The sequence below is a fragment of the Acromyrmex echinatior genome, chromosome 3, assembly GCF_024713525.1.
Source record: "Acromyrmex echinatior isolate Ae372 chromosome 3, ASM2471352v2, whole genome shotgun sequence".
NCBI lineage: Eukaryota > Metazoa > Arthropoda > Insecta > Hymenoptera > Formicidae > Acromyrmex > Acromyrmex echinatior.
Window position 1 is genome coordinate 16,828,912 of NC_141854.1, and position 22,712 is coordinate 16,851,623.

Consider the following 22,712-nt stretch of genomic DNA (forward strand, 5'->3'; position numbering starts at 1 on the left):
TGGATATTTGAATAAATCCTTCTCGCTTCGCGAAAAAAATATACCAAACGAGAAAAATATCGTACATTTCTGCTCTGAGGTTTGTGCAAAAAACGTTAATAGAAATTTCCATGTCAATCAAGAATATTTACTACGCTGCTGACGTCATTGGAATTGATATTTATAAGATCTTACGCTGAAAACAAAGAGCACAACATATAAAATCGCTAATTACGGTAATGAATTGGTTAACGATCGATTTTAAACATCTCATCGAAAATTTCGAGTGTAGAGAGTGTAAAAAAGGCTTGATAAGAATATTTCTCGGTAATAAAACTGAATCGTCGATCAATACTGCGAATTCAAATGGATATTGCATTGCAATAATTTTTCCGAAACAGCTCTTAAGTGTAAATTCAACAATTAAATTTATTTCTGACTCTGGAAGATGGCGACTGAACGAGATGCTGCTCGTAAGGTTTGATGAATATGGAAGAATATTCGATGAGGATCAATTACAGATTACAGAAGATGCACAATTCAGTTAGACAGAAACAACGATCATTTAAGATAAATGTTTCCGTTTTTAAAAGTCAATCACGATTGTTAAACAAACAGATAATGATAACGTCATCGCATTCATGCAACAACCGTCGCAAGACTCGCGTTAGCGAGTCAAACAACGTTCAATGCATCAACACAAATATACGTAGCTGCAGAATCATATTTACTGAATGAGGGCACGGATACCTTGCCGGACATGATACCTCATAATGAGCGGATATTATCATACAAAGAAACGTCGCAAACACAAGATGCTCGCTTCTGACCCCGCAGTGAGCGTCTCAAACTAAACTATATTCCGCACGCAATACTCCGTATCTAACCATTTTGTGTGTGTGTGTGTGTGTGCCGCACGTGTGCACATATTGTTCGTGCCGCCTGCACGTGATAGTGTGTCGGTGCACATGCCTTCATACTCGGCGCATGGGGGTTGCCAGACAATGAATAACGAGTCTATATAACAGGCAAGGGTTGAAGAGAGAAAGAAAGAAAGAAATGGAAGCAGAAGGGGGAAAGAGAGGGAGGGAGAAAGGAAAAGAGAAGGATAGAGAGGATCAGGGGAAGTCCCACATCTCCAATCGATTACAATAGCACCTAACCTAGGGTAGCGAGAAAAGAGAAGACTCATGCGAAGTCCCTGCCTGCCTGCCTGCCTGCCTGCGTCTCTCTCTTCTTTTCTCGGCCCCTACGGTGCTCCCTCGCCACAACGGCGACTACAGACATTCTATCCTTCTTTCTCTTTTCCCAGCGTCGTCTCTCTCCCTCTGTCTTTTGCCGATGGGCTTCGGCCAGTCTCGGTTTTCGTCGGCACTACTCTACACCGAATTCCCCCACCTGCCGTCGGGAATGTATGCAATCTTCGTGCGTGTTTCCCTTGCTCCCGCCACTCCTTCTCGATCCCCCTGTCTGGTTGCTCCGTATACAAGTGGATACACCACCCTTGTGTGTCATGCGGCACGTTTTTAAACCGGACACATAGCGATCCCTTGTATAACGCGAGTTTCTCGTACGACGACGAGCGAGGGGTAAAATCGCGAGAAACGATGGGAATAATTTTGTTCCGTCATTTATAAGTCGTATATATTGTTTCTTTCGTGTGCAGCAAGGAAACAAAATTATCCCTGCGTTATTCATGGTTAATATTCATTGGAACATACTGAGCATCTCTCTGTTTATTGATAATATACAAGATTGATAATGTTTATAATAAACTCATCAGAGATGATAATCTCTGACCGGATAGTGCTTTGGATAGGTTCAAATTGTATTCTAATTCTTTTTTATTTTTAACATAATTACGTGCTTGTATCGTTTCTCAGCAAATGAGAGATATTTCGCATGTAATCTTTAAGCTCATATCATTCAATGCTCTTTCATATAATAAATATTTCCACTTGCTTTTGTAACGATCGTGCTTCTATCGTAAAGTAAACTATCTTATATATATGGAAACAGATAGAACAATATTGATAATAATGTTATTAGAAATAGCATTGAATTAGGAAATAGTTTTGATAATATTTCGAGTGTGATGAATAATAGATTTATCGTGATAAAATCCTCATTTTAGATAAAAATGATAAACATGTAAAAAGTTTTATGTATATTGTAAAACGTGTCTTCTAGATGTTTACAATCTATGTAAAACAATTCTTTATCTAGAATATAAAATAATGTAATTCATATTTACGAAGGTTCTTAAGACAGTCATATTGAAAATAATTTCGCACATAGATTTATGTATTATTGACACATCGCATTGACATATCAATATCTCACTAACATACAAAAGAGAAAGAAGATTCTGAATGAGAGAATAATAAGCTTGACCTTGAGATGAATGATATGATAAGTGAATGTTTCAAAGAAGGCAATAAAAACATGGGAGATATACATCAATTTGAAATCAAAGACAAAACAGGTGCACCTTTCTGTACACTTCCTTTTTACAATAAAACAATATCCTACTAGCAATCCTGATAAAAAAAAAACACATCATGTTGTGTACGATATTATTAATGATAGATTTTTTCATGGCATATTTTATTTCATTTCATCACACAAATTCTTTCGATTATAAATTAACTCTGCACATTTATATTTCGGCCTGATATAGTACGAATGTACATATTTAATTCTAGAACGACACATTAGATATAACATATCTAGACGTTTTCTTTTGAAGGTCAGCACTTCTATAATTTTATAGATTGGTTCTAACTAATAGATTCGAACACGTTAGGATACTCTTTTTCTTTAACGTAAAGGCATTAATTTTAGAAGAATCTTTAAATAATAATAATAAAAAATGTGTACTGGGTATATCATATACAAGTGTCATCTGCATAATCTTTTTGTTTTATAAGATTATAAGTACTTGCACAGATGATTTACGTATCATTGATACATCATATCAATATCTTACTCACGCGTACCACGCATACACATAAATTATCATATAATAATTACATTTTAATTAGATATCTAAGTTCAATTTTAAGAACATTGTTCATGTAAACTACTAGTCTGTGGACTACTGTTTCGTAAATACAGATTGCACAGCTTTTAATATGAAGCAAATGTGTTGATCACAATGTAACAGCTCTGGAGCTTTATTGATAAAAAGATCTCAATTTCGAAATTTTCCTAGACAGCACGCATGTCCAAAATCGAAACATAAGATGTTTTCAAAACATAGTGTGTCGTTCTAAGATTAAATCTTAGGTCAAAACTAATTTTTATCTATTTACATTTGGCCTTTGATATCGTTATACATTACTTTTGCTAGTTAAACATCGTTTTTAATTGTATAATACTTTGGAAGTGAGTTTTGAAATATTATAAAGTTAAGCATTGTGTTAACAATGTATTCTCTCGTATCTAATATATTAATCAATTACTATCAAACTAGATATTTAGCAGATGCCTATAAAAATGTAATGTAGCTCGTAAACTTGACTGAAAAATTGTTTTTTCATCGTTCATTAATTCCATAGATAAAATTAACGCTTGAGTGAATAAATCTCATTTAGACAAATATTCGTGATAGGACAAATTATATTATTAACACAATAAACAGATAGTTAATTCGGCGATTACTATAATTAATGTAATCGCATTGACGAAATTTATTGGACTATATAATCTGTTCAATTAATTAGGTATTTGTTTTGAACGGAAATTACTGCAGATTTTTCTGTCGTTCAATTGAATATATTTTTTTTTTTACAGTGTCACTCTAAGATCGTTGTTGTGGAGTCGACTATTTCTCATATAACAATGCGTTTTCGACGGATCCGGAGGCCGCCAGGTCTAGGTAGACAGTTGAAATTCAGGTTTTTGAGACCCCGCTCGCGGGCAGACGAGCTTGCCGCCGTTGTCGGTCCTCCGATCCCACTGCTTCTAAATACCGACCAGTACATTCCAGTACAGACCCGGTCAAAAATTCTCAAATATGTTGCAAATATGCCGTGCCGGGCGGTACGACGCCCGAACGAGAATCAGAACGAAAAAGTCGCCCGGCATGAATTCATTTTCTGAGAAATCCAGTCATATAATTCATCATTATATTATCAATTGACTTCTGTTATACGACGCAAACTATGAGCACTCAAACGTATAATAATCAATGATAGTTTCCGTAATAACAAAAAATTAGCAGATTATTCATTACGGCAAAGAAATATTGAATTAAATGTGTGATTTTATTTAAAAATTAATAAAAAAAGAAAATATTATGATACATTTCTTCAATGTAAGATCAATGAATTGTGTGAGTCTTCTCTAGTTCGCCAAATTTTATCATAGATCTCTGTATTATTTATTTAATATGATCTCAAAATATATCTATGTTGAACAAAGATACAGAAGTTAAATGGAATTTTCCACAAAATCTACGTTCATTACTATATTATATTAAATACAGAAATATTCTATACACAAAATCAAGTGAAGTCTGAGTAGTAACTTTAAGAATTAATTCGATTTACCGAATAGTATGCAGATATACACTGTTAAAAATTTCGTTATAAATTTAAGTAACATATAAAGGAAGCTTGTTATGAGATAAAAATGGGTAGGCATTTATGTCCTTGTATTACGTGCGAGAACATCAAATGTCTTATCATTCGAAATTGCACACATATCAAGACATGAGAAGGCACAAAAAACATGAGAAAATATAATTAGGATTTAATTTTAGATAATAATATGTATTACTAAAAAGTTAAATAATTACATTTATTCATTTCATCAGCGATTCGATTGCATTATTCCAATCATACACTTTCTTCGGATTCAAGAAAATTTATTAAATTTAAAGAAATCTTTTTCTCTGCGCGCTAACAATCTACACTGTTAGAAATGTAACCACAAGCTTCCTTTACATGTAAATGAAGCTCGTGGTTATGAACGAAATTAAAAGTAATGAATGATTAACTGAAAATTAAGTTACAGTAGTTACTTAAATATAATGAACGTACATTAAATTTATGAGATTTAATGTACTTTTAATAAAATTTTATGAAAGGTACATTGAATTTCATAAATTTTCATGAAAAATGCATTAAATTTTATATACATGTACACAAATATATTTTTTAGTCATAAATACATTAAATTTGTTGTAATGTCATGAAATTAAATTCAAATTGCGTAACTTAAAAGTTAATGAAATTTAAAAACATTTCTAACAGTGTAGAGTCCGCAAGGACTCTGATGAAAGATCAATAATTGCACCAACTCTTCCTTTATACGTCTTTTCAAATAATTAATTCTGCAAAACTTTCCAAAAGCTTTCCAAAGCTTTTCAAAAATTCATTCTATGTGCAAGCTAAAAACAAAACCGGACAAACTTACAAGAGAAGAGATCTAACTGTCGCCCTCTAATTTTGATGAGCTTTTATGTTGTTCTCCAGATAAAAATAAGAAACACGTATTTTTTTATACTTTAACTAACTCACTTTTAAAGGGTAAAACATTCGAAAAAAATCAGTTTTTTCTTCCAAAGAAATCGAGTATCAAACCGAATCGAAACTATAAGAAACCGAAAAGCTTCTTGAAATGAAAGTTGAATTTCAAGAATACTTCATAATTACAAAAAATTTTTTAAATTTTTTATCACCACCGCTTAACTTCTTTTTTATTTTGATTTTGTTTATGATAAAAAGAAAGAAATTTTAAGACAAATTTAACCATATATGTATAGTGTTATTTTCCGAAATGATTTTTGAGAAATAATTAAAACGCGCACATCTATACTCATTCACGTGCTCGTTCTGCTGCATATTTTTGTATAACGATATGAACATATCTATTTCAGGAATTACATTTGAATGAATTACATTTATTGTTTCATATGTACACATTAAATTAATATCTCACAAAATCGTATTTCTTGAGTGTTGTATTGCTGATTTAAAGTGAATGAGAGCAATCGAATCGCAAGGAAATTGAAAGTCAATTGACGTAAATGATGACAAGAATGGGTATATTCTGTTTACGCATGATGTGCATGATGCATAATTTATCCCTGTCATTCATCAAACGTTAAATAAAGAAAAAGATCAATACGTTATGATAATGAATACATCACATATTCGTAAAGTTAATACACAAATACGTACATGTAGACATGTATCGTTGGTAAAGTAATAATATAAATGCTACCACTTTGCAAATATTGGTTTATGTATTACAATTAATGGAATACTGCACTTGTAAAATCTATTGATAATGAATGTTTCTTGTGTGAATTGTGGCAAGCCTTTTCGACTAAAAGTCATTATTTGTTATTAATAACATTTAGAATTGCATCGAGTAACATTTCTTAAAATGGAAGGTAGAAAATGTATGAGCTAACGCAATAAACAGTGCATTAGTAATGTAATTGAACATTAATTAATACACATAAAAATTTGATCGTATACGTATATTTTGAATAAATTTTTGATTAAATTTAAAAAGTGGCAAAGAACAACTGCTAGAATTGATTAATCAAATTCGGATGCAAATAAGGAGAGCTGCAGCATCTATATCTATTTCAAAGAGATTTTTAAAATGTGAATAATTTTTGTATAACATCTTTTCTCAAAAAATTTCAGATTATATAACTATATTCAATAACCAAAGAGAAAAAGTCCATTATTTAATATTGAGCGACGAATCTGATTGTACCGGAACGGAAGAATGGATTCTTATGCAATTAGAAATATTCCAATATGAATATAAAATTCATATGGATATGTATGAAGAAACGCAATTTAAAGAACGAAGAGATACCTGCTCAACTGTATTTATGCTTTTTTTATTTATAGCTATTTTTTTATCTGCGTCTGTGCTTTTTATATCTCCATATGCTTCTTTGATAACATCTTAAAAAAATTTTCAGATTGGCGGCCGAAGAATAGTATAATTATTTGGTGTTACAATTAAACTACGAGTTTGATTGTGCCGAAAACAATCACATGTCGAATGAAGAATGGTTTCTGGTGCCAAAAAGTGAACAAGCAATGCGCTTTAAAATGTTCCATCACGAGAATCTTGAAGTTTCATTTCAAAATTTCTCGTCTCGAAATAATATTTCCGAGATAGAGAAAATACAGGAAGATCAAGGAGAATCCGTACGAAACCGATACGAACTTTGTATGGATATATATATGAGATTAATGAAGAAACCAACACATGGGAGACTTTATCTGATGAAAAAGATAGCAATTCCATCACTAGATGCAATCTTAGAAGATGATAAGAAATACAAATGACATATTGTTATACTTGTTATATATTGTTATACTACTAGATATGTTATCAATATTATTGTAATATACACAAAATTTAACCTAAATTTTTTTGGAATATAACCAAGTGGTACAAATATTATATCTGCAATTAGAATTAATCAAAAGAATACAACATATAAAAGAATGGAATTATATCGAAAATATCGTAAAATCAATCTCTACGTTGTTATTGCTCGAGAACATGGTTCATTATCAGAAGAAACAGCTCCTAAAAATGTAAATAGATTTTTAAGGTCAATATGAAAATAAAGGATAGAATGAAATAGCATATAAAAAATGTGTATAAAAATGTTATAATTTATTTGTACTACTACTTTAATGATATATAAGTATATGTTTATTTATTTATTTATTTTTATTAGGTGTTGGAATTAATTCGTAGCGTTTTACAAGTGATGGGAAGTACTTTCATTAATGTATTTTTTAATGCTCATGTGAAATAAATAACATTCTTTCATTAAAAACGCTACGAATTAATTCCAACACCTAATATATTACGTCAAAATGTTTGTTATTAGTTTTAAAAAATCATGTTATGACTTGATGATTATATAATAATATAATCATATAATAATATGAATGAAGTATATTAGTAATGACTAGTGCAAATTTTATGATTTAAACTCGTAACAAAGATGATAATTGTGAAAAAAATGTGTGCAAAGAGATCTCTTATACCATGCAAGTAATTATAGCAATATTGCCACAAACATCGCACATTGCTTGACTGTTTTTTGAAACAAATTACACTGGTACACGATGTCACGATGTATTGAACTAACATTCGCGTAGCCACAACATTTTATACTGCTGCTCATTATATACAACCCTACTTCCAACATTCTTCTATTCCTTTATTATATTCAATCGTCTTTGATCTATAATTTTTTTATGATTTGATTTATCTTGTTGATTTAAAGTAAAGCAACACTTTTTTTAGTCCTATTGCTTCTGGCCGAGCGTAATGACTTCTTTCATATGCCTTCTTTCATATGTGGTGCGCATGCTGGTTGTACAATTATATGAAATCTACAATTTAACGTTGAACGACGATTTGGTAAAAAAATTTCCAGGCAAGTATATTATTCAGTGGTTTACTATTGTTCCGAGAGATCAGTCCGCTGTCTTAGTTACCTGTCCTCTTTTGTAAGATGTTAACTTAATTTGTTAACATAAAACAATAAATGTAATTCATATAAGTACGACATATATTCTGTATTCTTTGCACTTACATAATATAACTATTGCACCATTTCGCTGTTGACCTTCAATCTTGACACTATGATCTCATTCAGATGTTACGCAAGTATTGTCTAATCGTGCGCGATAAAATTCCTGTGACTAGATGTACCCAGAATTCCCGATATAGATATATTTATGTAGTTTTCTTATTATATGAAAATAAATAGCAGAACATGTTGCTTGAAGAATCGAGTGCATGAACGAGTACGGATAGTGGGCGTATAGAAGCGTTTTTAATTATTTCTCAAAAATGAAAAATAACATTAATATATATAGTTAAATTCATCTTAACATAATTTTTTTATTATCAATAAAATCAAAATTTTTAAATGATGGGGATAAATAAATAAAAAAATTTTTATAATTAATTAATAATATTAATTAAACTCATGAAACCATTCAACTTTCATTTCAAAAAGTTTTTTCTATCTCTTACAGTTTCGACGATATTCGCTTCGAAAAAAAAACACACTTTTCAGACAGGTGTTTTATCCCTTAAAAGTGAGATAGAGCATGTATAAAAAAACATGTCTTTTATTTTTGTCTAAAGAACAAAATAATAGTAAAAGCTCCAACCGTTCCTCCCTCATCAAAATCAGAGGACAGTCGGAGTCCTTTCCAATACGATGAAGACCACTAAAGAAAATATATTCACATTCGATATATTTTAGGTAAGAAGCAATCTTTCTTTACTCAATGATATTGTAAACTTTCTCATTACAAACTCAACTAGTATATGCTAACGCCTTCACTTTGAAGATTTTAAGACTTTAAAGGCGAATTTTTATTACATCAATATATTATATCTATAACTTTCAACAAAATTCTTAACAAGTCTAACTTCTGTTATAAACATATAATTAGCGCCGAGACACTACCAGTGTCTACAGATATAAAAATTTAAATTTTATGTTAAAATTTTTATTATTTTATTTTAGCCTTTGTAAGCATAGTTCACTCTTAAAATGTGGAAAATACCAAAACAAAACTTACAGTATGTAACGCGATCTTTTATTATACAAAAAAAAAAAACAAATTCTGAAGAGGTGCATAGGAATCAATCTGGCAGAGATGAACTACTAGAATTACTTAATCGGAGATTATAAATAAGCAGAGCTGCTGGAGAAAATCAATCTCTACAAGTTATTGGGCAAGAACATGATTCATTATCAGAAATAAACGAATAGTTCCTAAAAATATAGACTTTTATTAAAAAGATAAAACAGTACAAGAGTCTATCATTAAAATAAATAATTTTCAAGAAGATAAATCTGAGTTGTTAAACGATTCTGATGAGCATAGAGATCGCTCTGATTGCTCAAGTGATCTTTCACCTGAATTTATTCATTGACGCACACACGAAAATACAATAGAAATTTAGATAGATTTATCAAGATAAGCGAGTTCACCTTTTCAGCATTTATTCCCCTAAATTCTCTTGTTAAATATGGTTAATCTTTCGCCTGTTAGTCCCATTTCATATGAGGTCCAAGCGCTTCGGTTCTTAAAATGCCTTGTTAAGACATATTACAATTCTGCAGTTTAATCCGCGGATATTTGATATCTCTACCTCTCCATCTGTGCGTCACGATACTCATGATCTGCATCGACTTCACCTGTACCGAAACTTCCCTGCACCGGCGAACATCTGACTCAATCCCCCCTCCCCCCTCGCAAACTTGAACCCTCCCTCCATCTTGTGAAAACTGAATAATTAGTGTAGAACTATTGCATTGTAATTTTAAAAATTAAACCGTTAGATTCGAATTTAATAATTAGATTATATTCTGTCTAACATTGAGAATAAGTTGCTTTTATGTTAAGGTCCTCCCTTGAAAAAAATCGGTTTTTTTTCTTTCAATAATAATGTTATAATAATAATAATGATAACAGTAATAGTTAAACTAACAGACTTTGTTAAACTTCCGAAAACCAATCAAATATTTTTGATAATACACAAATGTATATATTTGGACAATTATAATTTAGACAAAATCAATGTATGAATAAAGAAATTATTATTTTCATAAAATACCGTTCATTTTGCAGTGTCCGTGTTCAATGTTAACATGAATAATGTATTGTCAAAACATTACGTCTTATTAATCTAGGCGGAAAATAGATATGCTGACGTATAGTTTGCGTATGTGTTCACATGAATAATCTATAGATTATTCATAATATATTATTATAATAAAACATTACGTTTTACTATTGCAACTACGTAGTAAATATAGTTGATTACTATCAGTTGCTATGTAGTAGTGCTGTATGCATAGTGAAAGTTTCACATGTTATGCATGTTGACATGAACACAAATATAAAAGTGCAACTCGTTGCAGGAAATTCGCAGTTTCGTATTTGATTTCGATTAATAAGTACTACCAATTGTGAATAATACGAAGCTCTATTAATAAGTATTTACTGTTATTATTAATAAGTATTACTTTAAAGTTTTTATTACTTTTTATATTTTTGTACTTATAAATTTTTTTTTATTAGAATGATTATATACGTTTTATTTCCTTTTTTTATTTAACTGTTAGGATTTGATCAGCATATTTATAATTTGATTACATATTTAAAATACTAGATAGTAAGATATTTGCATAATGTACAAGATTTTTTCTCTTATGTGTGTGTGTGTGTTCAATAAATTTTTTTGAAAAATAACCAATAAGAAGATATCAAATTTATTATGAAATAGACAATAAAAACTTTATCATTCAACTTGTACAACTTGACTTCCTACATTTGGAATAACAAATTGTAATCTGCGGAGAATGAGGTCAGCCACTTGGCTTTTTAACGAAGAAACTTACGGCTATTCCCCACCAGAAAGTAGGGAAATGCTCATCCTCAGTCTTACATAGATAGGAATTCCAACATTATCATGAGAACATTGTAAAGACATCTACGACTGTATTTATTCGCTGATGATGGTTTGAAGAAAACCGAAACGTACGAATAATTCGAATAATATGGTATACAATTATTGTACATTTATATTCTATGTAAAATTTTTTTAATTATATAGAAATTCGCGCACCAATTTCCGCGCTGTGTATATGCTCTTATTGTATTATATTTTTTAATAAAAACTTTTTTTTCCTCTTTCTTTCTTTTAATAATTATTATATTGAAAATAGACATGTAAATAGCATTTATAATTTTCAGAAAATAATGCGGTTTAATCCACGAAACGTAATAATACTCGTGTCTGCAGTATTTACTGCCTTGAACTTCCCACAAAAAGTCCTACAATATCGGAAAAAGTTATGATGAAGAGGAAAAGATATTAAAATAAATGTAGAAGACCATGAAATCGAAGAAGAATCGTTGGATTTTTTTGAACTCGTATAATGTACAAGAAGCACAAGAAATATAATTCATAGATGAAGAAGAAAACTACGCATGCAATGTAAAAGAAATAGTTTGTGACCGACGATATTTCAAGAGAATATCAAAAAGGAGTAGTTGAATACTGGAGTAGCGTAAGTTAAAGCCAAAGATGATTGAATCTGTAAAAGCAAGGTTTCGGAAAGTAATATCAACAGGACAATTGCGACGATGGGAAAAGCAAATGAATGTAGGTGGTAGTGCAATGGATTAGAAAAGTTAGGACGAATTTCAGCATATACGTTAGCTAAATTTATTGAAGCAATTCATAGAGTCAATGATCCATGATATTAATATTACACAATGAGCTTTGCAAGCGCAACAATAAAACTTCTTAGGTTTTAAAGCATCATACGAATGGATTAAAAGATTTAAGCTCGCACATCAAATTGTATCTAGAAAAGTTACGAAATTTATAAAAAGCTTTAATGTCAAAGGGAGCTTTACAAGCAGATAACAATAATAACAATGTTATTGAAAATGTCAAATATAATATTATATTGACCACTATAAATAATTGAAAATTTATATAATTCGGAGCAAAATGGTTTTCAATTAGAATTACATGCAGATCGCACATTGGCAGAGAAAAGTGTAAAAAAGTAGAGTGTAGCACAGCCAATATCTGCACTTACGATTATACAATGCAACCTGTTATTTCAGCTGATGATAAATTATTATCTCCTACTTCTTATAGTGTTAACAGAATAATGGAATATTAGGTCCTAGAGTACAAAAAAGAATTGTTTATCGCAAATAATATTTTTATTATGGCGTTAAAATCTGGTAAACATCTAATCATTTTGAAACTTGAGTAAGAAAAATATATTTTTCAAATGTTGGATCAAATTCAGTTTTACTTTAGATTAGTGGACTGGTCATTGTCCGGCTAATTCAAAGAAACAGATTCTGCAGAAAATACTGTTTTATTTATTAACTATATCGGCTGGAACAACAGGAAAAATACAACCGTTAGATGTTTTTGGATTTTATTTGTAGAAGAATTTTATTAATCATTTTTCAGATATAATCATGCTTTTAAATCTTGATGTAAAATTTCATTCTAGAAATGCTATTCTAAAATTACAATCACGCACGTAAAATTACATTAACGCACAATCAGTTTTCATCGTCAAAATTTATTAATTTATTTAAATACTCTTAGTAAAAGTGGATATTTGGAATATAGGTCAAAATTTGAAACACCGGTCGATTTTTGTTTTAAAAAAATTTCGAAACCAATATTTGTGATGAAATATCTGTAATTACTTGCGCATTGTGCAGAAAGTCTCTCTGCATAACACTTTTTTTATGAGCATTATCTTTGTGATCAGTATGAACCGTAAATATTGCAATGATAAAGATAATAATTAAAAAATTATTATATTTTAATAATAAATACAAAAATATAAAAACCAATCTTTCATTTTTAATAATATATACTGTGACGTGACGTCATTGTGTCGCAAATAAAATGGATCCTGGATCCTTCCGGTTCGTGAGGACGAACGAATTTGCGTGCGGTGCTGACTTTCAACCACTTTAATTTATTTCTTTTTTTGTACTATCTTTTGCGAGAATCTTTAATTAGCGATAGCCAGAGTGAGGACCGGTAGCTGTAGGGGTGTGGATTGTATCGAGCTGTCTCACCCTTTGCTAGCAGAGAAGAGGATCGCCAAAGAAGACCGAAGAGGCTCCGAATTACTCCCAGTGGCCGAGGGGGGCTACGCAGGTCTTTTATTTTTTGCTGTCTGTTATTTGCGCCCTTTTAGTACCGATTTACAAAAAGAAAATAAAGATGCCAAAACTCCAGGGTGCAAGCCTCGAACGAGGAAAAGCTGCACAAGACACGTGTTTCCAGGATGCAACTTCCCAGTGGGACAGATAGAATCGCCAAGAAAACCACAGCGGCCTAAGACTCGATTAAGAATAACTGTATAAGACAGGGTGCACTCCATGTGAGAAATGGTTAATCCAGAGAAGGTTACACTGGCGAAATTCACCCTGCAGATAAGCGTAGCACGCAGGAGCACATGCCCGAGCACTATATACTCAATACGTGCGAAACGCGTGATATTCTATCTTTCTATGATGATCGTGAAAGAAATGTTATTATATACAAAGAAATGTTTTACCATGTACAAACTATTATAACATTGTCGCGGCAAACATCATATGTTGCTTTTGAATGTTTTTTCAAAACAAAATTTTATCGATATATCAATTTCTGATTTTGAAACCCATATATACCATTTTTATGTATCAGAGGTAAATTTCGGAGCGACGTACGACGGTGATTTTGCCGAGCGTCGGAATACTTGGTTTTCGGAGCACAAATCATTCGATTCGGAGTAATCAATTTTTTTCGTTACGTCAAATACAATATGCTAAATCTCGCAAATAAGTTGCTTATATACAAAACCATACTGAAATCCGTTTGAATTTATGGGATCCAGTTGTGGAATACGGCATCCCACTCTAACATTGAAATCTTGCAAAATTTTGAAATTTGGTTAAGAAAAGTTTATTTTTCAAACGTTGATCTTAAATCAGTTTTATTATTAGATTCATGGACATTATCCTGATGCTGTAGTAAGAAATAGATCTGTACAAGATTTTGTTCTTCTATACCAGTATAGGAACAACAGGTCAGAAATAACCATTGGATGTGTATGATTTCCCCTTAAAAAAAATTTATAAAACATTTTTCTGATATCGTCATGCTTTTAGGGTTTGGAAGTCTTTATCCACGAGATTCCATTTTAAAACTGCAATCATTGATACATTTTTAATTTATACGCCAAGATTAAAAAATTTATTCAAATATACCTCTGATACATAAAAGTGGTATATATGGGTTTCAAAATCAGAAAAGTTTCATATATCGATAAAATTTTGTTTGAAAAAAACATTCAAAAGCAACATATGATGTTTGCCGTGACAATGTTATAATAGTTTGTACATGGTAAAAAATTTCTTTGTATATAATAACATTTCTTTCACGATCATCATCTTTGTTATATATTTGAATCATGCTGCAACATCCTTGGCTTAGAATACAGTGGAAGTAGAGAGGAAATAACTCGTATACTACACAGTTTAATGGACCTATCTACTCTAATGCCAAAAATAATGAGCAAGAAGATGAATTAGACGAAGATAAATTAGACGAATAGCTGCGAGTGGGAACAGCTGACGAGCAAGACGAAAGAGAGAAACAAAGAAGCAACATAAATAAATTATATTATATTTACATTATTTGTAATTTTATACTCTCTCTTATGTCACTTTATTATATTATTGTATTGGAATACAATTATTGTAACACAATTTTGTTGCATCATATTCTCTTTATTTGTATAAATGTTATAAATTCAAGTCTTTACTAGTGTATAATTTTACATCTAAGTACTCCATAGAAGCAAATTGTCAAGATGACGAAGAGAGTACTTTATTCGTTCTGTCCCAATTATTGAAGGTAAGAATCAAAAATAATAAACTCAGAGAAAGAGGAAATTGAATGTGCGGATACAACGGTACCTCTAATAACCGAACTTGTATTAAATAAAAAAAAAAATTATGTACGCATCAACAAAACAATAACAATGTAAAAGATACGCTTGGATTTTGGAAAATTCTGAAACATTAAAATTTATAATTTGTACAAGATGCTCCCAAATTTTTGGAAAAGATATTCATCAATATCTGCCATGAAATAAAGCTTGCAGAAAAATTAACATATATTTTGGAAGAAAAATGTCCACTTATTTTTTCTCAATGTATACATATGAAAACGATACATGGAAAAAAAGTTACGATTATCATAATCAAATAATTGTGATATTTTTCGTCCATCAATACACATTGGTTATAGGAACTGTAGTACTATGGAAATTACCTTATGGTTGTTCTACTTACAAGCGAGGGTAACTGTTATATGGATGTTGCAATCAGTTATATATATATGTTAACCTATCTCCAACTAATGGCATTTATGACTTCATATTTATAAATGAAATATATAACTTATACTTTACCTCATGGCAGATATTCATGAATATCTTTTCCAAAAATTCGGGAGTATTTTGTACAAATTGTAAATTTTTATATGTCAGGATTTTCCAAAATTCAAACACACATTGAAAGAAAAGATTGGTTGCTGCAACAATTTAGATAAATAAATAAATTTATATTCCAGTGGGTTCTTTTAACAAAAAGTGAATAATAATCTATCATCTCTTGAAATATTTAGTTGTATCGTGTAACTATGTAGTTACTGATATAGATTGGACTACACTCCAACTTTTTTTGCCTTTAATTGCCAATGAATGACTAGCATAAAGTTCTAATTGGAATCCGCTTTCATCAAAATTATATATATTTTCAAATTTATAACAATTAATATAATATTTAATATTCTCAATCAATTACTTTCTAAATGATGTTTCTATTGAATAGTTTTTTTTTTATAAATTTTATGATAAACCAAGGTAATGACCAAAAGGTATAAATATTAATATAAAGTGAAAAAAAAACCAAGATAATAACCATAAAGAGAAGACGCAAGACGAAAAATGATAAGATGAATTGATAAGAAGAAGAATTGATGGATGATGGGCGTATACTGGTGTAATTATTTCTTAAAAATGATACTTCAAAATAACTGATACTCAAAATAAATGATACTCAAAAAAAATAACTTAATTTTTATCATGTATGGTTAAATTCGTCTTAAAATAACCTTTAATTTTATCTTTAAAAAAGTTAGCAAAAAAGGTACAATGGAATAGGGATAGTAAATAAAATAATTTAAAAAAAATTGTTTTATCATAATTGAAAGTACTCTCTCTTGTGAAATCACAAAAAAAATTTTTATTTCCAAAATTTTTTTATCTCTTATAGTTTCGACGATATTTGTCAAAAGAAAAAAAAAACAATTTTTTGTAAGAGATATTTCATTCCTTAAAAGTGAATTAAAGCACGTATAAAAAATATTTTTTTATGGTTTTAGATAGATAAATTTCAAGGGCACCGTATTCAAGTTGTAGTAATAACTTTTCAGTACAATAGAAGAAAAGACTCGAATTAAATTTCTAGGACATTATAGTCCCAAAATTACAAAAGAATAGAAAAAAAAGAATATACATGTCAACTATATGGAAAGATCTATAGTTCGTGATGTTAAATATTTTTAGATATTGTTATTGATAACTTTGTATTATTTTAACAATTATTTTAACAATTTTCATATTTATTTTATAACAACAATCCTCCTTAATATTACAGATAAACAGTTAATCTCCTTGAAAAGTTTGAAACAACATGTTGTTTCACATGTATAATATGGAAACGTAATGCTGTAGTTAAATCCTACGAATGTAAGCGATGTAAAAAACAGCGTAAAGAAAATTTGAGCATTCACACAAGAATACATGCAAATAAAAAACAGTATCTATGCCAAAATTGTAGGAAAATAAATAAATAAATTTCAGTAAGTATTTAAGTGAGCAAAAAATTAGAGTTATTTGATAATTCGATTTGCATGCTAATTGTCAGTATATTCTAAATCTTTATCTCTGTCTCTCTTGGGGTGTAAAGTGACTATACAAGCAACTTTACTTCGGTTGACTTACAAGGAAAGTTTTACAACTGTAACCGATTTGATTCTCCAAATTGTAAAACACGAAAATCTAAGAGACACATATTTTTTTATACGTGCGCTAACTCATGTAAGGGATGAAACACTCCTTTAAAATAAAAACGATATTTTTTTTTCGAGTCGAACATCGTCGGAAGTAAAAGATAAAAAAAAATTTTTTAAACAAAAGTTATATGGTTTCAAAAGTTCTTTAAAGTTACAAAGAAAAAAAATTTTATTTTTTTGTTTCACAAAATACTCCTACCACCCGTAATTTTCTTAAATTTTCAAATTTTTTTTTTTTGCCAAATTAAAGATTATTTTTTTACAAATTTAGCCATGTGTAATAAAGGTACATTACGACATATCATTTTCGAGAATAAATTATTAACGCTTTCGTATACATATACGCTGTTTATGCTCATATACGTAAGTAACTGTCGTTGATACAATAATATATATCTAAGACGTTTTAAGTAAAATTTGTATAGTTTTTTACACGTGACGAATTCTTCAGACATAAGATTTTCTAACAATTCAATGTAATTTCAAATGCAAAACAATTTTTAAAAAATTTATTTTTTAGAGATACTAATCCTATACAATAATTTTATTATTGTATTTTATTATAAAAGAATGGATTTGAAATAAAATTGTTTTTAATTTTTATAAAAGAAATTAAATGTCAAAGAAATAATAACAGGGTTAATGTGTATGTGTTTGTGTGTATACACATATTACTCCTGGAACATCTGAAGATCTATCTGTGGAAACAGTTGAAAAAAGAAATTATATTGCAAATAATTTATAAATTAAGTATATAAAGAAATGAAAATGGGATTAAAGTATATCTGTGCAATTTGTTAATTTGTTTTTATATTACGATTCAAAGCCAAGTTTAATCTTTGGAAATGATTATCAATCCGCTTAATGTTGTTAGACTTTTATTAGCATCTAATAAGTTCAATATATCTAACAGAAACACCAGAAACTGAAGCAAAAATAGAATTAAAAGAAAATATACAAAAAGTAAATTGTTGAATAGCATTTTTCACTATTATATAATGAATTGGAAGTAACAGAAGAAACCTATCTCGATTATCAAGAATCTTATAAACTATATCATTCAGAAATAATTGATGATGAAGAAGCATGGAGTAAAGATAATTTAAATTCTCATCCTCAATGTTCAAATGATGACGCAGACAGTTCTTGTAAAAGACGGCTGTTGAGTATTGGCGGAATTGGGACATTAATGAAAAAAATAAAAACAAAAGGAATCATTTGTTAAAATCAGTGCAAAATAAATTTAGAAGAGTTTCATCTGAAGATCTATTAAGACGATGGGAAGAACAATTACATTCAGGTGGAAATCGTATAGAAAAATTATTTTACATCTTCAAATTTACACATGATAAATTTACTGCAGCTGTTGAATCAGAATTCATAGTTCATGAAATCGATCTACAAAGGTGGACTACAAGATCAAGAAGAAATAGGAAATTTAAATTCTATATTTAAAAACATCTCACAATTGGGTATCAAAAAGTCCCACTGAATTGTTGAGAAAAATCACGAAATTTGTAACTAGAAGAACAATAGAAGATTCTGTTGAATTGCAAACAGCTAATGATTTTTTAAAAACAGTGAAACCACTTATCGATCAGTTCGGATCTGAAAATGTTTTTGATTCTGATCAAAGTGGTTTCCAATTGGAAATACATTTTGGAAAGTTATTGCCTAATGGAGGAGTAAAGAAAGTAGTGTGCTATGTCTATATCAACAACACACTCATACATCATACAATCAATATCATGTAATGAAAATTTGCTGTCCTTTATTTATTACATTGAAAGAAATTAATGCTATATTTGGACTAAGAATACAAGAAAACCTTATTTACATCAATAAATGTTATTGTAAAAATATCGAAATCTGGTAAAATGGTAAAAAATTATGTGTCTCTCAGATTTTCACAATATATATGTTTTACAACATATTTCGTGAAGAATCAAATCGGTTCTGGACAGTTGTAAAACTTCCTTGTTATATAGAATATACAGATCTAAGTTCGATTCCATTTGCGCAATATTTATTTGCGATTGAGAAAAAGTACATTTCTGGTTCCATATATTTGAGTCAGTATATGATATGTTATTATAATGTTATTACAAAATGCGAATATGAAAAAATTGTAATGTATGATTCATAGCGCTTGAAGAGATAGAACGCATAATAAATAATGATATATTCTCTCTCTCTCTCTCTCTCTCTCTCCCTCCCTCCCTCCCTCTCGCACATATTAACTATCTGGGAAAAAAGATAGGATCGAAATTGGGGGCATTTCTCATTGAATTAGTATGAATTTGACACCATACATGAGGTGTGTTGTACAAAGCGATAATTGCTTCGTTGTTTGAATATTGTTCGTGTATATTACTGAGTTTAAACGATTATAACATGTAATATTTACAGAAATTACAAAATAAGGGAATGAGAATTATATTACGGTGAGAATTATATTGCGGTATATTCAAATTTTACATTTTTTGGGGCCGAAATTTCAAAAAAGGCTACAGACTCGAAATTTAAAAAATTTCGATGAATTTTTTAAAAATAAAAGCTAATTAAATTTGGGACAACTTAGTTAAAAACAAGTATTAAAAATACAATTGCAAAAAATGTAAAATTTGAAATTTTATTTAAATTTGATATTAGTCGGGCTCTCAAATCCCAAAACTATAAGTATATATCAGGCAATAAGAGCATCTATACACCGCAATAATTTGTGCGCAACATATATATATATATATATATATATATATATATATATAATTACCAAATAAAATTTACATATTATGAAGATATACAATGTTTGTCGGTTCAAAATCTTATTTGTATTTTAGTTGCAAAAATATATACACAGTGCATTCAAAAAGTTCCGGGACTACCGCGCGCTAAAATCGAGAAGTCTCTGCTCCAACGCGCGAACTACTTTCCGCCGACTTCTGGCTAGCTACTGTTAAAATTTCAAACAGCTATCTCGATTCAGTAGCGAGTTTTGGCTGATAGAGTAAAGCTGTGATTTTTTGTCGCGTCACAATTTTAATTATGGAGCAGAGAGCCGCCATCAAATTTTGTTTTAAATTGAAGAAAACTCCAAGTGAAACCCTCGAATTGTTACAAACCGCGTATGGAAATGAATGTCTTAGTCGTAGTAAAGTGTTCGAGTGGTATGCGCGTTTCAAAGCCGGTCGGGAGTCACTGGCAGACGATCCGCGAGAGGGGCGTCCCTCCACTTCCACCACTGATGCGAACATCGAGCGAGTGCGCGTTGCTGTGGCCTCCAATCCACGTGCTACTGTTGAAATGTTGTCCGACGAGTTACACATCAGCGAGGGAAGTGTTCACACCATTCTAACCGGAAAACTGGGTAAGAGCAAGATCTGCGCGAAGTTCGTTCCTCATTTTTTAACACCAGAGCAAAAAATTCGTCGAGTGGCAGCATCGGAAACTCTCATCAAAATGGCGGATTCGGACCCAAATTTTTTGGATAAAATTATCACAGGTGACGAATCATGGTGTTTTCAGTACGATCCTTCAACCAAACGACAGTCGATGGAGTGGAGGGGTCGCGACGAGGAGAGGCCGACCAAAATTCGCGCGGTGAAATCGAAAATCAAGACCATGTTGATCACGTTTTTTGACACTCAGGGCATCATCCATAGAGAATTTGTGCCTCCAGGGCAAAAAGTGGATGCGGTCTTCTACAAAAGTGTCCTGGAACGATTATTGGCACGGATACGGCGCGTGCGGCCCAACCAGTACAAATCCGGAGACTGGTTCTTGCTTCATGACAATGCGCCCGCGCACACCGCAATTTTGGTAGCGCAGTTTCTAGCCAAACGGAAGGTGACTGTCATCACCCATCCCCCCTATTCTCCGGACCTCGCCCCGGCAGACTTTTTCTTGTTTCCCAAGCTAAAGAACGCTATGAAAGGGGGCCGTTTTGACAATGTTCCAGACATTCAACGCAATGTGACGCGTATTATGAACTCCATACCAGCTGAGCAGTTTAAACGCGCCTTCCGACACCTCTACGAACGTTCAAAAATTTGTGTGGAAAGAGAAGGCCTATATGTAGAAAACTAATAAATATCTTTTGATTATCTCGTTTTTTTCTCTGTTTTAAAAAATAGTCCCGGAACTTTTTGAATGCACTGTGTATAGTTATTCGTGATAAATTCGATTTGATTATCTTGGCTGCTATAGTGATTTCTTTACTGTAGTGATTTCTTTATGAATTTATTATGTAATTTACGTTTTAAATAAAGATGATTAAAGTTCTTATTTGTTATATAATTTGAAAAATATTAACTTTTCAGAGATCGCCATTATTATATATATTAGCGCAAGCTGACAGCTAATATATATAATACTTGAACATCGCTTGAAACACTGAACATATAGATACATCACAAGTATCAAATTTTATTTTAGACTATACATGTGTCTAGCCAAATTTTTGTTTCTTGCTTCTCTTTTTTACTAAATCATAAAAAGGTTAGAAAGTTTTTTAAGTTGCTGTGTGGCGGGAGCAGCAACTTCCACGCTATTCTTTCGGCAGAATGTTCAGGTTCCACGGAAGAGAGAAGTGAGTACGCATGCCGTACGGTTTGATTCTCCTCCTTCTCTTTTCTTCCTCGAACGAACGTTCGATCTCCACGTACGGAACTACAAAGATCCAAAGTATATAACTTTCGCATCGCGTTGTCTCGAATAAATAAGCGTGGAAAACAACCGGGACACACTAATGCCACACTTTATCTCTATAGCAACTGTTTTCAGTTGTTTATCGAATGATACAGAATTGACGTTAATAAATGTTAAGTTAAAAAATCAGATAGTGATTTTTCATCTACTCTTTTAAAATTTAAAAATTTTAAATTTAAATTCAGAGCAATATAATTTAAATGGATAAAAATTAATTTGCGCAAAAAGACAACATTTTTTAAATTGTTTTTTTTTTAACATTAGATAGCCACTGGGTAAAGGTATACATGTTTAAAACAAATTTCAAAAAATTTTGT

The 22,712-nt window shown here is 30.7% G+C and overlaps 1 pseudogene; it reads left to right on the top strand.

Moving 5' to 3' along the window:
• The first annotated feature begins 427 nt into the window (after positions 1-427).
• On the top strand, positions 428-20,822 carry LOC147910281 (uncharacterized; annotated as a pseudogene).
• The last annotated feature ends 1,890 nt before the right edge of the window (positions 20,823-22,712 follow it).